Genomic DNA, 20,864 nt, shown 5'->3' with positions numbered 1-20,864 from the left:
TGAGAAACGAGGCTAACTTTTTTTTTCAAAATTTCAAAAAACATGGGCTATAACCCATCGTTTTTGTCATTTCGTCATTTTTTTCAAATCTTCAAAAATGATGAAAAACTGCGAGCTATAGTATGCCGTACGATATGGGCTATAGCCCACGGTCCAAAATGATGAGAAACGAGGCTAACTTTTTTTTTTTTTTTTTCAAAAAACATGGGCTATAACCCATCGTTTTTGTCATTTCGTCATTTTTTTCAAATCTTCAAAAATGATGAAAAACTGCGCGCTATAGTATGCCGTACGATATGGGCTATAGCCCACGGTCCAAAATGATGAGAAACAAGGCTAACTTTTTTTTTCAAAATTTCAAAAAACATGGGCTATAACCCATCGTTTTTGTCATTTCGTCATTTTTTTCAAATCTTCAAAAATGATGAAAAACTGCGCGCTATAGTATGCCGTACGATATGGGCTATAGCCCACGGTCCAAAATGATGAGAAACGAGGCTAACTTTTTTTTTCAAAATTTCAAAAAACATGGGCTATAACCCATCGTTTTTGTCATTTCGTCATTTTTTTCAAATCTTCAAAAATGATGAAAAACTGCGCGCTATAGTATGCCGTACGATATGGGCTATAGCCCACGGTCCAAAATGATGAGAAACGAGGCTAACTTTTTTTTTCAAAATTTCAAAAAACATGGGCTATAACCCATCGTTTTTGTCATTTCGTCATTTTTTTCAAATCCTCAAAAATGATGAAAAACGGCGCGCTATAGTATGCCGTACGATATGGGCTATAGCCCACGGTCCAAAATAATGAGAAACGAGGCTAACTTTTTTTTTTTTTTTTTCAAAAAACATGGGCTATAACCCATCGTTTTTGTCATTTCGTCATTTTTTTCAAATCTTCAAAAATGATGAAAAACTGCGCGCTATAGTATGCCGTACGATATGGGCTATAGCCCACGGTCCAAAATAATGAGAAACGAGGCTAACTTTTTTTTTCAAAATTTCAAAAAACATGGGATATAACCCATCGTTTTTGTCATTTCGTCATTTTTTTCAAATCCTCAAAAATGATGAAAAACTGCGCGCTATAGTATGCCGTACGATATGGGCTATAGCCCACGGTCCAAAATGATGAGAAACGAGGCTAACTTTTTTTTTCAAAATTTCAAAAAACATGGGCTATAACCCATCGTTTTTGTCATTTCGTCATTTTTTTCAAATCTTCAAAAATGATGAAAAACTGCGCGCTATAGTATGCCGTACGATATGGGCTATAGCCCACGGTCCAAAATGATGAGAAACGAGGCTAACTTTTTTTTTCAAAATTTCAAAAAACATGGGCTATAACCCATCGTTTTTGTCATTTCGTCATTTTTTTCAAATCCTCAAAAATGATGAAAAACGGCGCGCTATAGTATGCCGTACGATATGGGCTATAGCCCACGGTCCAAAATGATGAGAAACGAGGCTAACTCTTTTTTTTTTTTTTTTCAAAAAACATGGGCTATAACCCATCGTTTTTGTCATTTCGTCATTTTTTTCAAATCTTCAAAAATGATGAAAAACTGCGCGCTATAGTATGCCGTACGATATGGGCTATAGCCCACGGTCCAAAATGATGAGAAACGAGGCTAACTTTTTTTTTCAAAATTTCAAAAAACATGGGCTATAACCCATCGTTTTTGTCATTTCGTCATTTTTTTCAAATCCTCAAAAATGATGAAAAACGGCGCGCTATAGTATGCCGTACGATATGGGCTATAGCCCACGGTCCAAAATGATGAGAAACGAGGCTAACTTTTTTTTTTTTAATTTAAAAAAACATGGGCTATAACCCATCGTTTTTGTCATTTCGTCATTTTTTTCAAATCTTCAAAAATGATGAAAAACTGCGCGCTATAGTATGCCGTACGATATGGGCTATAGCCCACGGTCCAAAATGATGAGAAACGAGGCTAACTTTTTTTTTCAAAATTTCAAAAAACATGGGCTATAACCCATCGTTTTTGTCATTTCGTCATTTTTTTCAAATCCTCAAAAATGATGAAAAACGGCGCGCTATAGTATGCCGTACGATATGGGCTATAGCCCACGGTCCAAAATGATGAGAAACGAGGCTAACTCTTTTTTTTTTTTTTTTCAAAAAACATGGGCTATAACCCATCGTTTTTGTCATTTCGTCATTTTTTTCAAATCTTCAAAAATGATGAAAAACTGCGCGCTATAGTATGCCGTACGATATGGGCTATAGCCCACGGTCCAAAATGATGAGAAACGAGGCTAACTTTTTTTTTTTTTTTTTTCAAAAAACATGGGCTATAACCTATCGTTTTTGTCATTTCGTCATTTTTTTCAAATCTTCAAAAATGATGAAAAACTGCGCGCTATAGTATGCCGTACGATATGGGCTATAGCCCACGGTCCAAAATGATGAGAAACGAGGCTAACTTTTTTTTTCAAAATTTCAAAAAACATGGGCTATAACCCATCGTTTTTGTCATTTCGTCATTTTTTTCAAATCCTCAAAAATGATGAAAAACGGCGCGCTATAGTATGCCGTACGATATGGGCTATAGCCCACGGTCCAAAATGATGAGAAACGAGGCTAACTTATTTTTTTTTAATTTAAAAAAACATGGGCTATAACCCATCGTTTTTGTCATTTCGTCATTTTTTTCAAATCTTCAAAAATGATGAAAAACTGCGCGCTATAGTATGCCGTACGATATGGGCTATAGCCCACGGTCCAAAATGATGAGAAACGAGGCTAACTTTTTTTTTCAAAATTTCAAAAAACATGGGCTATAACCCATCGTTTTTGTCATTTCGTCATTTTTTTCAAATCTTCAAAAATGATGAAAAACTGCGCGCTATAGTATGCCGTACGATATGGGCTATAGCCCACGGTCCAAAATGATGAGAAACGAGGCTAACTTTTTTTTTCAAAATTTCAAAAAACATGGGCTATAACCCATCGTTTTTGTCATTTCGTCATTTTTTTCAAATCCTCAAAAATGATGAAAAACGGCGCGCTATAGTATGCCGTACGATATGGGCTATAGCCCACGGTCCAAAATGATGAGAAACGAGGCTAACTCTTTTTTTTTTTTTTTTCAAAAAACATGGGCTATAACCCATCGTTTTTGTCATTTCGTCATTTTTTTCAAATCTTCAAAAATGATGAAAAACTGCGCGCTATAGTATGCCGTACGATATGGGCTATAGGCCACGGTCCAAAATGATGAGAAACGAGGCTAACTTTTTTTTTTTTAATTTAAAAAAACATGGGCTATAACCCATCGTTTTTGTCATTTCATCATTTTTTTCAAATCTTCAAAAATGATGAAAAACTGCGCGCTATAGTATGCCGTACGATATGGGCTATAGCCCACGGTCCAAAATGATGAGAAACGAGGCTAACTTTTTTTTTCAAAATTTCAAAAAACATGGGCTATAACCCATCGTTTTTGTCATTTCGTCATTTTTTTCAAATCCTCAAAAATGATGAAAAACGGCGCGCTATAGTATGCCGTACGATATGGGCTATAGCCCACGGTCCAAAATGATGAGAAACGAGGCTAACTTTTTTTTCCAAAATTTCAAAAAACATGGGCTATAACCCATCGTTTTTGTCATTTCGTCATTTTTTTCAAATCCTCAAAAATGATGAAAAACGGCGCGCTATAGTATGCCGTACGATATGGGCTATAGGCCACGGTCCAAAATGATGAGAAACGAGGCTAACTTTTTTTTTTTTAATTTAAAAAAACATGGGCTATAACCCATCGTTTTTGTCATTTCATCATTTTTTTCAAATCTTCAAAAATGATGAAAAACTGCGCGCTATAGTATGCCGTACGATATGGGCTATAGCCCACGGTCCAAAATGATGAGAAACGAGGCTAACTTTTTTTTTCAAAATTTCAAAAAACATGGGCTATAACCCATCGTTTTTGTCATTTCGTCATTTTTTTCAAATCTTCAAAAATGATTAAAAACTGCGCGCTATAGTATGCCGTACGATATGGGCTATAGCCCACGGTCCAAAATGATGAGAAACGAGGCTAACTTTTTTTTTCAAAATTTCAAAAAACATGGGCTATAACCCATCGTGTTTGTCATTTCGTCATTTTTTTCAAATCCTCAAAAATGATGAAAAACGGCGCGCTATAGTATGCCGTACGATATGGGCTATAGCCCACGGTCCAAAATGATGAGAAACGAGGCTAACTTTTTTTTTCAAAATTTCAAAAAACATGGGCTATAACCCATCATTTTTGTCATTTCGTCATTTTTTTCAAATCCTCAAAAATGATGAAAAACGGCGCGCTATAGTATGCCGTACGATATGGGCTATAGCCCACGGTCCAAAATGATGAGAAACGAGGCTAACTTTTTTTTTCAAAATTTCAAAAAACATGGGCTATAACCCATCGTTTTTGTCATTTCGTCATTTTTTTCAAATCCTCAAAAATGATGAAAAACGGCGCGCTATAGTATGCCGTACGATATGGGCTATAGGCCACGGTCCAAAATGATGAGAAACGAGGCTAACTTTTTTTTTTTTAATTTCAAAAAACATGGGCTATAACCCATCGTTTTTGCCATTTCATCATTTTTTTCAAATCTTCAAAAATGATGAAAAACTGCGCGCTATAGTATGCCGTACGATATGGGCTATAGCCCACGGTCCAAAATGATGAGAAACGAGGCTAACTTTTTTTTTCAAAATTTCAAAAAACATGGGCTATAACCCATCGTTTTTGTCATTTCGTCATTTTTTTCAAATCTTCAAAAATGATTAAAAACTGCGCGCTATAGTATGCCGTACGATATGGGCTATAGCCCACGGTCCAAAATGATGAGAAACGAGGCTAACTTTTTTTTTCAAAATTTCAAAAAACATGGGCTATAACCCATCGTGTTTGTCATTTCGTCATTTTTTTCAAATCCTCAAAAATGATGAAAAACGGCGCGCTATAGTATGCCGTACGATATGGGCTATAGCCCACGGTCCAAAATGATGAGAAACGAGGCTAACTTTTTTTTTTTAAATTTCAAAAAACATGGGCTATAACCCATCGTTTTTGTCATTTCGTCATTTTTTTCAAATCTTCAAAAATGATGAAAAACTGCGCGCTATAGTATGCCGTACGATATGGGCTATAGCCCACGGTCCAAAATGATGAGAAACGAGGCTAACTTTTTTTTTCAAAATTTCAAAAAACATGGGCTATAACCCATCGTTTTTGTCATTTCGTCATTTTTTTCAAATCTTCAAAAATGATGAAAAACTGCGAGCTATAGTATGCCGTACGATATGGGCTATAGCCTACGGTCCAAAATGATGAGAAACGAGGCTAACTTTTTTTTCCAAAATTTCAAAAAACATGGGCTATAACCCATCGTTTTTGTCATTTCGTCATTTTTTTCAAATCTTCAAAAATGATGAAAAACTGCGCGCTATAGTATGCCGTACGATATGGGCTATAGCCCACGGTCCAAAATGATGAGAAACGAGGCTAACTTTTTTTTTCAAAATTTCAAAAAACATGGGCTATAACCCATCGTTTTTGTCATTTCGTCATTTTTTTCAAATCCTCAAAAATGATGAAAAACGGCGCGCTATAGTATGCCGTACGATATGGGCTATAGGCCACGGTCCAAAATGATGAGAAACGAGGCTAACTTTTTTTTTTTAATTTAAAAAAACATGGGCTATAACCCATCGTTTTTGTCATTTCATCATTTTTTTCAAATCTTCAAAAATGATGAAAAACTGCGCGCTATAGTATGCCGTACGATATGGGCTATAGCCCACGGTCCAAAATGATGAGAAACAAGGCTAACTTTTTTTTCCAAAATTTCAAAAAACATGGGCTATAACCCATCGTTTTTGTCATTTCGTCATTTTTTTCAAATCTTCAAAAATGATGAAAAACTGCGCGCTATAGTATGCCGTACGATATGGGCTATAGCCCACGGTCCAAAATGATGAGAAACGAGGCTAACTTTTTTTTTCAAAATTTCAAAAAACATGGGCTATAACCCATCGTTTTTGTCATTTCGTCATTTTTTTCAAATCCTCAAAAATGATGAAAAACGGCGCGCTATAGTATGCCGTACGATATGGGCTATAGCCCACGGTCCAAAATGATGAGAAACGAGGCTAACTTTCTTTTTTTTTATTAAAAAAAACATGGGCTATAACCCATCGTTTTTGTCATTTCGTCATTTTTTTCAAATCTTCAAAAATGATGAAAAACTGCGCGCTATAGTATGCCGTACGATATGGGCTATAGCCCACGGTCCAAAATGATGAGAAACGAGGCTAACTTTTTTTTTCAAAATTTCAAAAAACATGGGCTATAACCCATCGTTTTTGTCATTTCGTCATTTTTTTCAAATCTTCAAAAATGATGAAAAACTGCGCGCTGTAGTATGCCGTACGATATGGGCTATAGCCCACGGTCCAAAATGATGAGAAACGAGGCTAACTTTTTTTTTCAAAATTTCAAAAAACATGGGCTATAACCCATCGTTTTTGTCATTTCGTCATTTTTTTCAAATCCTCAAAAATGATGAAAAACGGCGCGCTATAGTATGCCGTACGATATGGGCTATAGCCCACGGTCCAAAATGATGAGAAACAAGGCTAACTTTTTTTTTCAAAATTTCAAAAAACATGGGCTATAACCCATCGTTTTTGTCATTTCGTCATTTTTTTCAAATCCTCAAAAATGATGAAAAACTGCGCGCTATAGTATGCCGTACGATATGGGCTATAGCCCACGGTCCAAAATGATGAGAAACGAGGCTAACTTTTTTTTTCAAAATTTCAAAAAACATGGGCTATAACCCATCGTTTTTGTCATTTCGTCATTTTTTTCAAATCCTCAAAAATGATGAAAAACGGCGCGCTATAGTATGCCGTACGATATGGGCTATAGCCCACGGTCCAAAATGATGAGAAACGAGGCTAACTTTTTTTTTTTTTTTTTCAAAAAACATGGGCTATAACCCATCGTTTTTGTCATTTCGTCATTTTTTTCAAATCTTCAAAAATGATGAAAAACTGCGCGCTATAGTATGCCGTACGATATGGGCTATAGCCCACGGTCCAAAATGATGAGAAACAAGGCTAACTTTTTTTTTCAAAATTTCAAAAAACATGGGCTATAACCCATCGTTTTTGTCATTTCGTCATTTTTTTCAAATCTTCAAAAATGATGAAAAACTGCGCGCTATAGTATGCCGTACGATATGGGCTATAGCCCACGGTCCAAAATGATGAGAAACGAGGCTAACTTTTTTTTTCAAAATTTCAAAAAACATGGGCTATAACCCATCGTTTTTGTCATTTCATCATTTTTTTCAAATCCTCAAAAATGATGAAAAACGGCGCGCTATAGTATGCCGTACGATATGGGCTATAGCCCACGGTCCAAAATGATGAGAAACGAGGCTAACTTTTTTTTTTTAAATTTCAAAAAACATGGGCTATAACCCATCGTTTTTGTCATTTCGTCATTTGTTTCAAATCTTCAAAAATGATGAAAAACTGCGCGCTATAGTATGCCGTACGATATGGGCTATAGCCCACGGTCCAAAATGATGAGAAACGAGGCTAACTTTTTTTTTCAAAATTTCAAAAAACATGGGCTATAACCCATCGTTTTTGTCATTTCGTCATTTTTTTCAAATCTTCAAAAATGATGAAAAACTGCGAGCTATAGTATGCCGTACGATATGGGCTATAGCCTACGGTCCAAAATGATGAGAAACGAGGCTAACTTTTTTTTCCAAAATTTCAAAAAACATGGGCTATAACCCATCGTTTTTGTCATTTCGTCATTTTTTTCAAATCTTCAAAAATGATGAAAAACTGCGCGCTATAGTATGCCGTACGATATGGGCTATAGCCCACGGTCCAAAATGATGAGAAACGAGGCTAACTTTTTTTTTCAAAATTTCAAAAAACATGGGCTATAACCCATCGTTTTTGTCATTTCGTCATTTTTTTCAAATCCTCAAAAATGATGAAAAACGGCGCGCTATAGTATGCCGTACGATATGGGCTATAGGCCACGGTCCAAAATGATGAGAAACGAGGCTAACTTTTTTTTTTAATTTAAAAAAACATGGGCTATAACCCATCGTTTTTGTCATTTCATCATTTTTTTCAAATCTTCAAAAATGATGAAAAACTGCGCGCTATAGTATGCCGTACGATATGGGCTATAGCCCACGGTCCAAAATGATGAGAAACAAGGCTAACTTTTTTTTCCAAAATTTCAAAAAACATGGGCTATAACCCATCGTTTTTGTCATTTCGTCATTTTTTTCAAATCTTCAAAAATGATGAAAAACTGCGCGCTATAGTATGCCGTACGATATGGGCTATAGCCCACGGTCCAAAATGATGAGAAACGAGGCTAACTTTTTTTTTCAAAATTTCAAAAAACATGGGCTATAACCCATCGTTTTTGTCATTTCGTCATTTTTTTCAAATCCTCAAAAATGATGAAAAACGGCGCGCTATAGTATGCCGTACGATATGGGCTATAGCCCACGGTCCAAAATGATGAGAAACGAGGCTAACTTTCTTTTTTTTTATTAAAAAAAACATGGGCTATAACCCATCGTTTTTGTCATTTCGTCATTTTTTTCAAATCTTCAAAAATGATGAAAAACTGCGCGCTATAGTATGCCGTACGATATGGGCTATAGCCCACGGTCCAAAATGATGAGAAACGAGGCTAACTTTTTTTTTCAAAATTTCAAAAAACATGGGCTATAACCCATCGTTTTTGTCATTTCGTCATTTTTTTCAAATCTTCAAAAATGATGAAAAACTGCGCGCTGTAGTATGCCGTACGATATGGGCTATAGCCCACGGTCCAAAATGATGAGAAACGAGGCTAACTTTTTTTTTCAAAATTTCAAAAAACATGGGCTATAACCCATCGTTTTTGTCATTTCGTCATTTTTTTCAAATCCTCAAAAATGATGAAAAACGGCGCGCTATAGTATGCCGTACGATATGGGCTATAGCCCACGGTCCAAAATGATGAGAAACAAGGCTAACTTTTTTTTTCAAAATTTCAAAAAACATGGGCTATAACCCATCGTTTTTGTCATTTCGTCATTTTTTTCAAATCCTCAAAAATGATGAAAAACTGCGCGCTATAGTATGCCGTACGATATGGGCTATAGCCCACGGTCCAAAATGATGAGAAACGAGGCTAACTTTTTTTTTCAAAATTTCAAAAAACATGGGCTATAACCCATCGTTTTTGTCATTTCGTCATTTTTTTCAAATCCTCAAAAATGATGAAAAACGGCGCGCTATAGTATGCCGTACGATATGGGCTATAGCCCACGGTCCAAAATGATGAGAAACGAGGCTAACTTTTTTTTTTTTTTTTTCAAAAAACATGGGCTATAACCCATCGTTTTTGTCATTTCGTCATTTTTTTCAAATCTTCAAAAATGATGAAAAACTGCGCGCTATAGTATGCCGTACGATATGGGCTATAGCCCACGGTCCAAAATGATGAGAAACAAGGCTAACTTTTTTTTTCAAAATTTCAAAAAACATGGGCTATAACCCATCGTTTTTGTCATTTCGTCATTTTTTTCAAATCTTCAAAAATGATGAAAAACTGCGCGCTATAGTATGCCGTACGATATGGGCTATAGCCCACGGTCCAAAATGATGAGAAACGAGGCTAACTTTTTTTTTCAAAATTTCAAAAAACATGGGCTATAACCCATCGTTTTTGTCATTTCGTCATTTTTTTCAAATCTTCAAAAATGATGAAAAACTGCGCGCTATAGTATGCCGTACGATATGGGCTATAGCCCACGGTCCAAAATGATGAGAAACGAGGCTAACTTTTTTTTTCAAAATTTCAAAAAACATGGGCTATAACCCATCGTTTTTGTCATTTCGTCATTTTTTTCAAATCCTCAAAAATGATGAAAAACGGCGCGCTATAGTATGCCGTACGATATGGGCTATAGCCCACGGTCCAAAATAATGAGAAACGAGGCTAACTTTTTTTTTTTTTTTTTCAAAAAACATGGGCTATAACCCATCGTTTTTGTCATTTCGTCATTTTTTTCAAATCTTCAAAAATGATGAAAAACTGCGCGCTATAGTATGCCGTACGATATGGGCTATAGCCCACGGTCCAAAATAATGAGAAACGAGGCTAACTTTTTTTTTCAAAATTTCAAAAAACATGGGCTATAACCCATCGTTTTTGTCATTTCGTCATTTTTTTCAAATCCTCAAAAATGATGAAAAACTGCGCGCTATAGTATGCCGTACGATATGGGCTATAGCCCACGGTCCAAAATGATGAGAAACGAGGCTAACTTTTTTTTTCAAAATTTCAAAAAACATGGGCTATAACCCATCGTTTTTGTCATTTCGTCATTTTTTTCAAATCTTCAAAAATGATGAAAAACTGCGCGCTATAGTATGCCGTACGATATGGGCTATAGCCCACGGTCCAAAATGATGAGAAACGAGGCTAACTTTTTTTTTCAAAATTTCAAAAAACATGGGCTATAACCCATCGTTTTTGTCATTTCGTCATTTTTTTCAAATCCTCAAAAATGATGAAAAACGGCGCGCTATAGTATGCCGTACGATATGGGCTATAGCCCACGGTCCAAAATGATGAGAAACGAGGCTAACTCTTTTTTTTTTTTTTTTCAAAAAACATGGGCTATAACCCATCGTTTTTGTCATTTCGTCATTTTTTTCAAATCTTCAAAAATGATGAAAAACTGCGCGCTATAGTATGCCGTACGATATGGGCTATAGCCCACGGTCCAAAATGATGAGAAACGAGGCTAACTTTTTTTTTCAAAATTTCAAAAAACATGGGCTATAACCCATCGTTTTTGTCATTTCGTCATTTTTTTCAAATCCTCAAAAATGATGAAAAACGGCGCGCTATAGTATGCCGTACGATATGGGCTATAGCCCACGGTCCAAAATGATGAGAAACGAGGCTAACTCTTTTTTTTTTTTTTTCAAAAAACATGGGCTATAACCCATCGTTTTTGTCATTTCGTCATTTTTTTCAAATCTTCAAAAATGATGAAAAACTGCGCGCTATAGTATGCCGTACGATATGGGCTATAGCCCACGGTCCAAAATGATGAGAAACGAGGCTAACTTTTTTTTTCAAAATTTCAAAAAACATGGGCTATAACCCATCGTTTTTGTCATTTCGTCATTTTTTTCAAATCCTCAAAAATGATGAAAAACGGCGCGCTATAGTATGCCGTACGATATGGGCTATAGCCCACGGTCCAAAATGATGAGAAACGAGGCTAACTTTTTTTTTTTTAATTTAAAAAAACATGGGCTATAACCCATCGTTTTTGTCATTTCGTCATTTTTTTCAAATCTTCAAAAATGATGAAAAACTGCGCGCTATAGTATGCCGTACGATATGGGCTATAGCCCACGGTCCAAAATGATGAGAAACGAGGCTAACTTTTTTTTTCAAAATTTCAAAAAACATGGGCTATAACCCATCGTTTTTGTCATTTCGTCATTTTTTTCAAATCCTCAAAAATGATGAAAAACGGCGCGCTATAGTATGCCGTACGATATGGGCTATAGCCCACGGTCCAAAATGATGAGAAACGAGGCTAACTCTTTTTTTTTTTTTTTTCAAAAAACATGGGCTATAACCCATCGTTTTTGTCATTTCGTCATTTTTTTCAAATCTTCAAAAATGATGAAAAACTGCGCGCTATAGTATGCCGTACGATATGGGCTATAGCCCACGGTCCAAAATGATGAGAAACGAGGCTAACTTTTTTTTTTTTTTTTTTCAAAAAACATGGGCTATAACCCATCGTTTTTGTCATTTCGTCATTTTTTTCAAATCTTCAAAAATGATGAAAAACTGCGCGCTATAGTATGCCGTACGATATGGGCTATAGCCCACGGTCCAAAATGATGAGAAACGAGGCTAACTTTTTTTTTCAAAATTTCAAAAAACATGGGCTATAACCCATCGTTTTTGTCATTTCGTCATTTTTTTCAAATCCTCAAAAATGATGAAAAACGGCGCGCTATAGTATGCCGTACGATATGGGCTATAGCCCACGGTCCAAAATGATGAGAAACGAGGCTAACTTTTTTTTTTTTAATTTAAAAAAACATGGGCTATAACCCATCGTTTTTGTCATTTCGTCATTTTTTTCAAATCTTCAAAAATGATGAAAAACTGCGCGCTATAGTATGCCGTACGATATGGGCTATAGCCCACGGTCCAAAATGATGAGAAACGAGGCTAACTTTTTTTTTCAAAATTTCAAAAAACATGGGCTATAACCCATCGTTTTTGTCATTTCGTCATTTTTTTCAAATCTTCAAAAATGATGAAAAACTGCGCGCTATAGTATGCCGTACGATATGGGCTATAGCCCACGGTCCAAAATGATGAGAAACGAGGCTAACTTTTTTTTTCAAAATTTCAAAAAACATGGGCTATAACCCATCGTTTTTGTCATTTCGTCATTTTTTTCAAATCCTCAAAAATGATGAAAAACGGCGCGCTATAGTATGCCGTACGATATGGGCTATAGCCCACGGTCCAAAATGATGAGAAACGAGGCTAACTCTTTTTTTTTTTTTTTTCAAAAAACATGGGCTATAACCCATCGTTTTTGTCATTTCGTCATTTTTTTCAAATCTTCAAAAATGATGAAAAACTGCGCGCTATAGTATGCCGTACGATATGGGCTATAGGCCACGGTCCAAAATGATGAGAAACGAGGCTAACTTTTTTTTTTTAATTTAAAAAAACATGGGCTATAACCCATCGTTTTTGTCATTTCATCATTTTTTTCAAATCTTCAAAAATGATGAAAAACTGCGCGCTATAGTATGCCGTACGATATGGGCTATAGCCCACGGTCCAAAATGATGAGAAACGAGGCTAACTTTTTTTTTCAAAATTTCAAAAAACATGGGCTATAACCCATCGTTTTTGTCATTTCGTCATTTTTTTCAAATCCTCAAAAATGATGAAAAACGGCGCGCTATAGTATGCCGTACGATATGGGCTATAGCCCACGGTCCAAAATGATGAGAAACGAGGCTAACTTTTTTTTCCAAAATTTCAAAAAACATGGGCTATAACCCATCGTTTTTGTCATTTCGTCATTTTTTTAAAATCCTCAAAAATGATGAAAAACGGCGCGCTATAGTATGCCGTACGATATGGGCTATAGGCCACGGTCCAAAATGATGAGAAACGAGGCTAACTTTTTTTTTTTTAATTTAAAAAAACATGGGCTATAACCCATCGTTTTTGTCATTTCATCATTTTTTTCAAATCTTCAAAAATGATGAAAAACTGCGCGCTATAGTATGCCGTACGATATGGGCTATAGCCCACGGTCCAAAATGATGAGAAACGAGGCTAACTTTTTTTTTCAAAATTTCAAAAAACATGGGCTATAACCCATCGTTTTTGTCATTTCGTCATTTTTTTCAAATCTTCAAAAATGATTAAAAACTGCGCGCTATAGTATGCCGTACGATATGGGCTATAGCCCACGGTCCAAAATGATGAGAAACGAGGCTAACTTTTTTTTTCAAAATTTCAAAAAACATGGGCTATAACCCATCGTTTTTGTCATTTCGTCATTTTTTTCAAATCCTCAAAAATGATGAAAAACGGCGCGCTATAGTATGCCGTACGATATGGGCTATAGCCCACGGTCCAAAATGATGAGAAACGAGGCTAACTTTTTTTTTCAAAATTTCAAAAAACATGGGCTATAACCCATCATTTTTGTCATTTCGTCATTTTTTTCAAATCCTCAAAAATGATGAAAAACGGCGCGCTATAGTATGCCGTACGATATGGGCTATAGCCCACGGTCCAAAATGATGAGAAACGAGGCTAACTTTTTTTTTCAAAATTTCAAAAAACATGGGCTATAACCCATCGTTTTTGTCATTTCGTCATTTTTTTCAAATCCTCAAAAATGATGAAAAACGGCGCGCTATAGTATGCCGTACGATATGGGCTATAGGCCACGGTCCAAAATGATGAGAAACGAGGCTAACTTTTTTTTTTTTAATTTCAAAAAACATGGGCTATAACCCATCGTTTTTGCCATTTCATCATTTTTTTCAAATCTTCAAAAATGATGAAAAACTGCGCGCTATAGTATGCCGTACGATATGGGCTATAGCCCACGGTCCAAAATGATGAGAAACGAGGCTAACTTTTTTTTTCAAAATTTCAAAAAACATGGGCTATAACCCATCGTTTTTGTCATTTCGTCATTTTTTTCAAATCTTCAAAAATGATTAAAAACTGCGCGCTATAGTATGCCGTACGATATGGGCTATAGCCCACGGTCCAAAATGATGAGAAACGAGGCTAACTTTTTTTTTCAAAATTTCAAAAAACATGGGCTATAACCCATCGTGTTTGTCATTTCGTCATTTTTTTCAAATCCTCAAAAATGATGAAAAACGGCGCGCTATAGTATGCCGTACGATATGGGCTATAGGCCACGGTCCAAAATGATGAGAAACGAGGCTAACTTTTTTTTTTTTAATTTCAAAAAACATGGGCTATAACCCATCGTTTTTGCCATTTCATCATTTTTTTCAAATCTTCAAAAATGATGAAAAACTGCGCGCTATAGTATGCCGTACGATATGGGCTATAGCCCACGGTCCAAAATGATGAGAAACGAGGCTAACTTTTTTTTTCAAAATTTCAAAAAACATGGGCTATAACCCATCGTTTTTGTCATTTCGTCATTTTTTTCAAATCTTCAAAAATGATTAAAAACTGCGCGCTATAGTATGCCGTACGATATGGGCTATAGCCCACGGTCCAAAATGATGAGAAACGAGGCTAACTTTTTTTTTCAAAATTTCAAAAAACATGGGCTATAACCCATCGTGTTTGTCATTTCGTCATTTTTTTCAAATCCTCAAAAATGATGAAAAACGGCGCGCTATAGTATGCCGTACGATATGGGCTATAGCCCACGGTCCAAAATGATGAGAAACGAGGCTAACTTTTTTTTTCAAAATTTCAAAAAACATGGGCTATAACCCATCGTTTTTGTCATTTCGTCATTTTTTTCAAATCCTCAAAAATGATGAAAAACGGCGCGCTATAGTATGCCGTACGATATGGGCTATAGCCCACGGTCCAAAATGATGAGAAACGAGGCTAACTTTTTTTTTCAAAATTTCAAAAAACATGGGCTATAACCCATCATTTTTGTCATTTCGTCATTTTTTTCAAATCCTCAAAAATGATGAAAAACGGCGCGCTATAGTATGCCGTACGATATGGGCTATAGCCCACGGTCCAAAATGATGAGAAACGAGGCTAACTTTTTTTTTCAAAATTTCAAAAAACATGGGCTATAACCCATCGTTTTTGTCATTTCGTCATTTTTTTCAAATCCTCAAAAATGATGAAAAACGGCGCGCTATAGTATGCCGTACGATATGGGCTATAGGCCACGGTCCAAAATGATGAGAAACGAGGCTAACTTTTTTTTTTTTAATTTCAAAAAACATGGGCTATAACCCATCGTTTTTGCCATTTCATCATTTTTTTCAAATCTTCAAAAATGATGAAAAACTGCGCGCTATAGTATGCCGTACGATATGGGCTATAGCCCACGGTCCAAAATGATGAGAAACGAGGCTAACTTTTTTTTTCAAAATTTCAAAAAACATGGGCTATAACCCATCGTTTTTGTCATTTCGTCATTTTTTTCAAATCTTCAAAAATGATTAAAAACTGCGCGCTATAGTATGCCGTACGATATGGGCTATAGCCCACGGTCCAAAATGATGAGAAACGAGGCTAACTTTTTTTTTCAAAATTTCAAAAAACATGGGCTATAACCCATCGTGTTTGTCATTTCGTCATTTTTTTCAAATCCTCAAAAATGATGAAAAACGGCGCGCTATAGTATGCCGTACGATATGGGCTATAGCCCACGGTCCAAAATGATGAGAAACGAGGCTAACTTTTTTTTTTTAAATTTCAAAAAACATGGGCTATAACCCATCGTTTTTGTCATTTCGTCATTTTTTTCAAATCTTCAAAAATGACGAAAAACTGCGCGCTATAGTATGCCGTACGATATGGGCTATAGCCCACGGTCCAAAATGATGAGAAACGAGGCTAACTTTTTTTTTCAAAATTTCAAAAAACATGGGCTATAACCCATCGTTTTTGTCATTTCGTCATTTTTTTCAAATCTTCAAAAATGATTAAAAACTGCGCGCTATAGTATGCCGTACGATATGGGCTATAGCCCACGGTCCAAAATGATGAGAAACGAGGCTAACTTTTTTTTTCAAAATTTCAAAAAACATGGGCTATAACCCATCGTTTTTGTCATTTCGTCATTTTTTTCAAATCTTCAAAAATGATGAAAAACTGCTCGCTGTAGTATGCCGTACGATATGGGCTATAGCCCACGGTCCAAAATGATGAGAAACAAGGCTAACTTTTTTTTTTCAAAATTTCAAAAAACATGGGCTATAACCCATCGTTTTTGTCATTTCGTCATTTTTTTCAAATCTTCAAAAATGATGAAAAACTGCGCGCTGTAGTATGCCGTACGATATGGGCTATAGCCCACGGTCCAAAATGATGAGAAACAAGGCTAACTTTTTTTTTCAAAATTTCAAAAAACATGGGCTATAACCCATCGTTTTTGTCATTTCGTCATTTTTTTCAAATCCTCAAAAATGATGAAAAACGGCGCGCTATAGTATGCCGTACGATATGGGCTATAGCCCACGGTCCAAAATGATGAGAAACGAGGCTAACTTTTTTTTTCAAAATTTCAAAAAACATGGGCTATAACCCATCGTTTTTGTCATTTCGTCATTTTTTTCAAATCTTCAAAAATGATGAAAAACTGCGCGCTATAGTATGCCGTACGATATGGGCTATAGCCCACGGTCCAAAATGATGAGAAACGAGGCTAACTTTTTTTTTCAAAATTTCAAAAAACATGGGCTATAACCCATCGTTTTTGTCATTTCGTCATTTTTTTCAAATCCTCAAAAATGATGAAAAACGGCGCGCTATAGTATGCCGTACGATATGGGCTATAGCCCACGGTCCAAAATGATGAGAAACGAGGCTAACTTTTTTTTTCAAAATTTCAAAAAACATGGGCTATAACCCATCGTTTTTGTCATTTCGTCATTTTTTTCAAATCCTCAAAAATGATGAAAAACGGCGCGCTATAGTATGCCGTACGATATGGGCTATAGCCCACGGTCCAAAATGATGAGAAACGAGGCTAACTTTTTTTTTCAAAATTTCAAAAAACATGGGCTATAACCCATCGTTTTTGTCATTTCGTCATTTTTTTCAAATCCTCAAAAATGATGAAAAACGGCGCGCTATAGTATGCCGTACGATATGGGCTATAGCCCACGGTCCAAAATGATGAGAAACGAGGCTAACTTTTTTTTTTTTTTTTTTTTTAAACATGGGCTATAACCCATCGTTTTTGTCATTTTGTCATTTTTTTTAAATCTTCAAAAATGATGAAAAACTGCGCGCTATAGTATGCCGTACGATATGGGCCCATGTTTTTTGAAAAAAAAAAAAAAAAAGTTAGCCTCGTTTCTCATCATTTTGGACCGTGGGCTATAGCCCATATCGTACGGCATACTATAGCGCGCAGTTTTTCATCATTTTTGAAGATTTGAAAAAAATGACGAAATGACAAAAACGATGGGTTATATCCCATGTTTTTTAAAATTTTGAAAAAAAAAGTTAGCCTCGTTTCTCATCATTTTGGACCGTGGGCTATAGCCCATATCGTACGGCATACTATAGCGCGCAGTTTTTCATCATTTTTGAAGATTTGAAAAAAATGACGAAATGACAAAAACGATGGGTTATAGCCCATGTTTTTTGAAATTTTGAAAAAAAAAGTTAGCCTCGTTTCTCATCATTTTGGACCGTGGGCTATAGCCCATATCGTACGGCATACTATAGCGCGCAGTTTTTCATCATTTTTGAAGATTTGAAAAAAATGACGAAATGACAAAAACGATGGGTTATAGCCCATGTTTTTTGAAATTTTGAAAAAAAAAGTTAGCCTCGTTTTTGGACCGTGGGCTATAGCCCATATCGTACGGCATACTATAGCGCGCAGTTTTTCATCATTTTTGAAGATTTGAAAAAAATGACGAAATGACAAAAACGATGGGTTATAGCCCAAGTTTTTTGAAAAAAAAAAAAAAAAAGTTAGCCTCGTTTCTCATCATTTTGGACCGTGGGCTATAGCCCATATCGTACGGCATACTATAGCGCGCCGTTTTTCATCATTTTTGAGGATTTGAAAAAAATGACGAAATGACAAAAACGATGGGTTATAGCCCATGTTTTTTGAAAATTTGAAAAAAAAAGTTAGCCTCGTTTCTCATCATTTTGGACCGTGGGCTATAGCCCATATCGTACGGCATACTATAGCCCGCCGTTTTTCATCATTTTTGAAGATTTGAAAAAAATGACGAAATGACAAAAACGATGGGTTATAGCCCATGTTTTTTGAAATTTTGAAAAAAAAAGTTAGCCTCGTTTCTCATCATTTTGGACCGTGGGCTATAGCCCATATCGTACGGCATACTATAGCGCGCAGTTTTTCATCATTTTTGAAGATTTGAAAAAAATGATGAAATGACAAAAACGATGGGTTATAGCCCATGTTTTTTGAAATTTTGAAAAAAAAAGTTAGCCTCGTTTCTCATCATTTTGGACCGTGGGCTATAGCCCATATCGTACGGCATACTATAGCGCACAGTTTTTCATCATTTTTGAAGATTTGAAAAAAATGACGAAATGACAAAAACGATGGGTTATAGCCCATGATTTTTGAAAAAAGAAAAAAAAAAGTTAGCCTTGTTTCTCATCATTTTGGACCGTGGGCTATAGCCCATATCGTACGGCATACTATAGCGCACCGTTTTTCATCATTTTTGAGGATTTGAAAAAAATGACGAAATGACAAAAACGATGGGTTATAGCCCATGTTTTTTGAAATTTTGAAAAAAAAAGTTAGCCTCGTTTCTCATCATTTTGGACCGTGGGCTATAGCCCATATCGTACGGCATACTACAGCGCACAGTTTTTCATCATTTTTGAAGATTTGAAAAAAATGACGAAATGACAAAAACGATGGGTTATAGCCCATGTTTTTTGAAATTTTGAAAAAAAAAGTTAGCCTCGTTTCTCATCATTTTGGACCGTGGGCTATAGCCCATATCGTACGGCATACTATAGCTCGCAGTTTTTCATCATTTTTGAAGATTTGAAAAAAATGACGAAATGACAAAAACGATGGGTTATAGCCCATGTTTTTTGAAATTTTGAAAAAAAAAGTTAGCCTCATTTCTCATCATTTTGGACCGTGGGCTATAGCCCATATCGTACGGCATACTATAGCGCGCAGTTTTTCATCATTTTTGAAGATTTGAAAAAAATGACGAAATGACAAAAACGATGGGTTATAGCCCAAGTTTTTTGAAAAAAAAAAAAAAAAAGTTAGCCTCGTTTCTCATCATTTTGGACCGTGGGCTATAGCCCATATTGTACGGCATACTATAGCGCGCCGTTTTTCATCATTTTTGAGGATTTGAAAAAAATGACGAAATGACAAAAACGATGGGTTATAGCCCATGTTTTTTGAAATTTTGAAAAAAAAAGTTAGCCTCGTTTCTCATCATTTTGGACCGTGGGCTATAGCCCATATCGTACGGCATACTATAGCGCGCAGTTTTTCATCATTTTTGAAGATTTGAAAAAAATGCCGAAATGACAAAAACGATGGGTTATAGCCCATGTTTTTTGAAATTTTGAAAAAAAAAGTTAGCCTCGTTTCTCATCATTTTGGACCGTGGGCTATAGCCCATATCGTACGGCATACTATAGCGCACAGTTTTTCATCATTTTTGAAGATTTGAAAAAAATGACGAAATGACAAAAACGATGGGTTATAGCCCATGTTTTTTGAAATTTTGAAAAAAAAAGTTAGCCTCGTTTCTCATCATTTTGGACCGTGGGCTATAGCCCATATCGTACGGCATACTATAGCGCGCAGTTTTTAATCATTTTTGAAGATTTGAAAAAAATGACGAAATGACAAAAACGATGGGTTATAGCCCATGTTTTTCTAAATTTTGGAAAAAAAAGTTAGCCTCGTTTCTCATCATTTTGGACCGTGGGCTATAGCCCATATCGTACGGCATACTATAGCGCACAGTTTTTCATCATTTTTGAAGATTTGAAAAAAATGACGAAATGACAAAAACGATGGGTTATAGCCCATGTTTTTTGAAAAAAGAAAAAAAAAAGTTAGCCTCGTTTCTCATCATTTTGGACCGTGGGCTATAGCCCATATCGTACGGCATACTTTAGCGCACCGTTTTTCATCATTTTTGAGGATTTGAAAAAAATGACGAAATGACAAAAACGATTGGTTATAGCCCATGTTTTTTGAAATTTTGAAAAAAAAAGTTAGCCTCGTTTCTCATCATTTTGGACCGTGGGCTATAGCCCATATCGTACGGCATACTACAGGGCACAGTTTTTCATCATTTTTGAAGATTTGAAAAAAATGACGAAATGACAAAAACGATGGGTTATAGCCCATGTTTTTTGAAATTTTGAAAAAAAAAGTTAGCCTCGTTTCTCATCATTTTGGACCGTGGGCTATAGCCCATATCGTACGGCATACTATAGCGCGCCGTTTTTCATCATTTTTGAGGATTTGAAAAAAATGACGAAATGACAAAAACGATGG

The sequence above is a fragment of the Protomyctophum bolini genome, assembly GCF_963924005.1.
Source record: "Protomyctophum bolini genome assembly, chromosome: 12".
Classification (NCBI taxonomy): Eukaryota; Metazoa; Chordata; class Actinopteri; order Myctophiformes; family Myctophidae; genus Protomyctophum; species Protomyctophum bolini.
The sequence above is the reverse complement of the archived record's forward strand: the minus strand, read 5'-3'. Positions refer to the sequence as shown.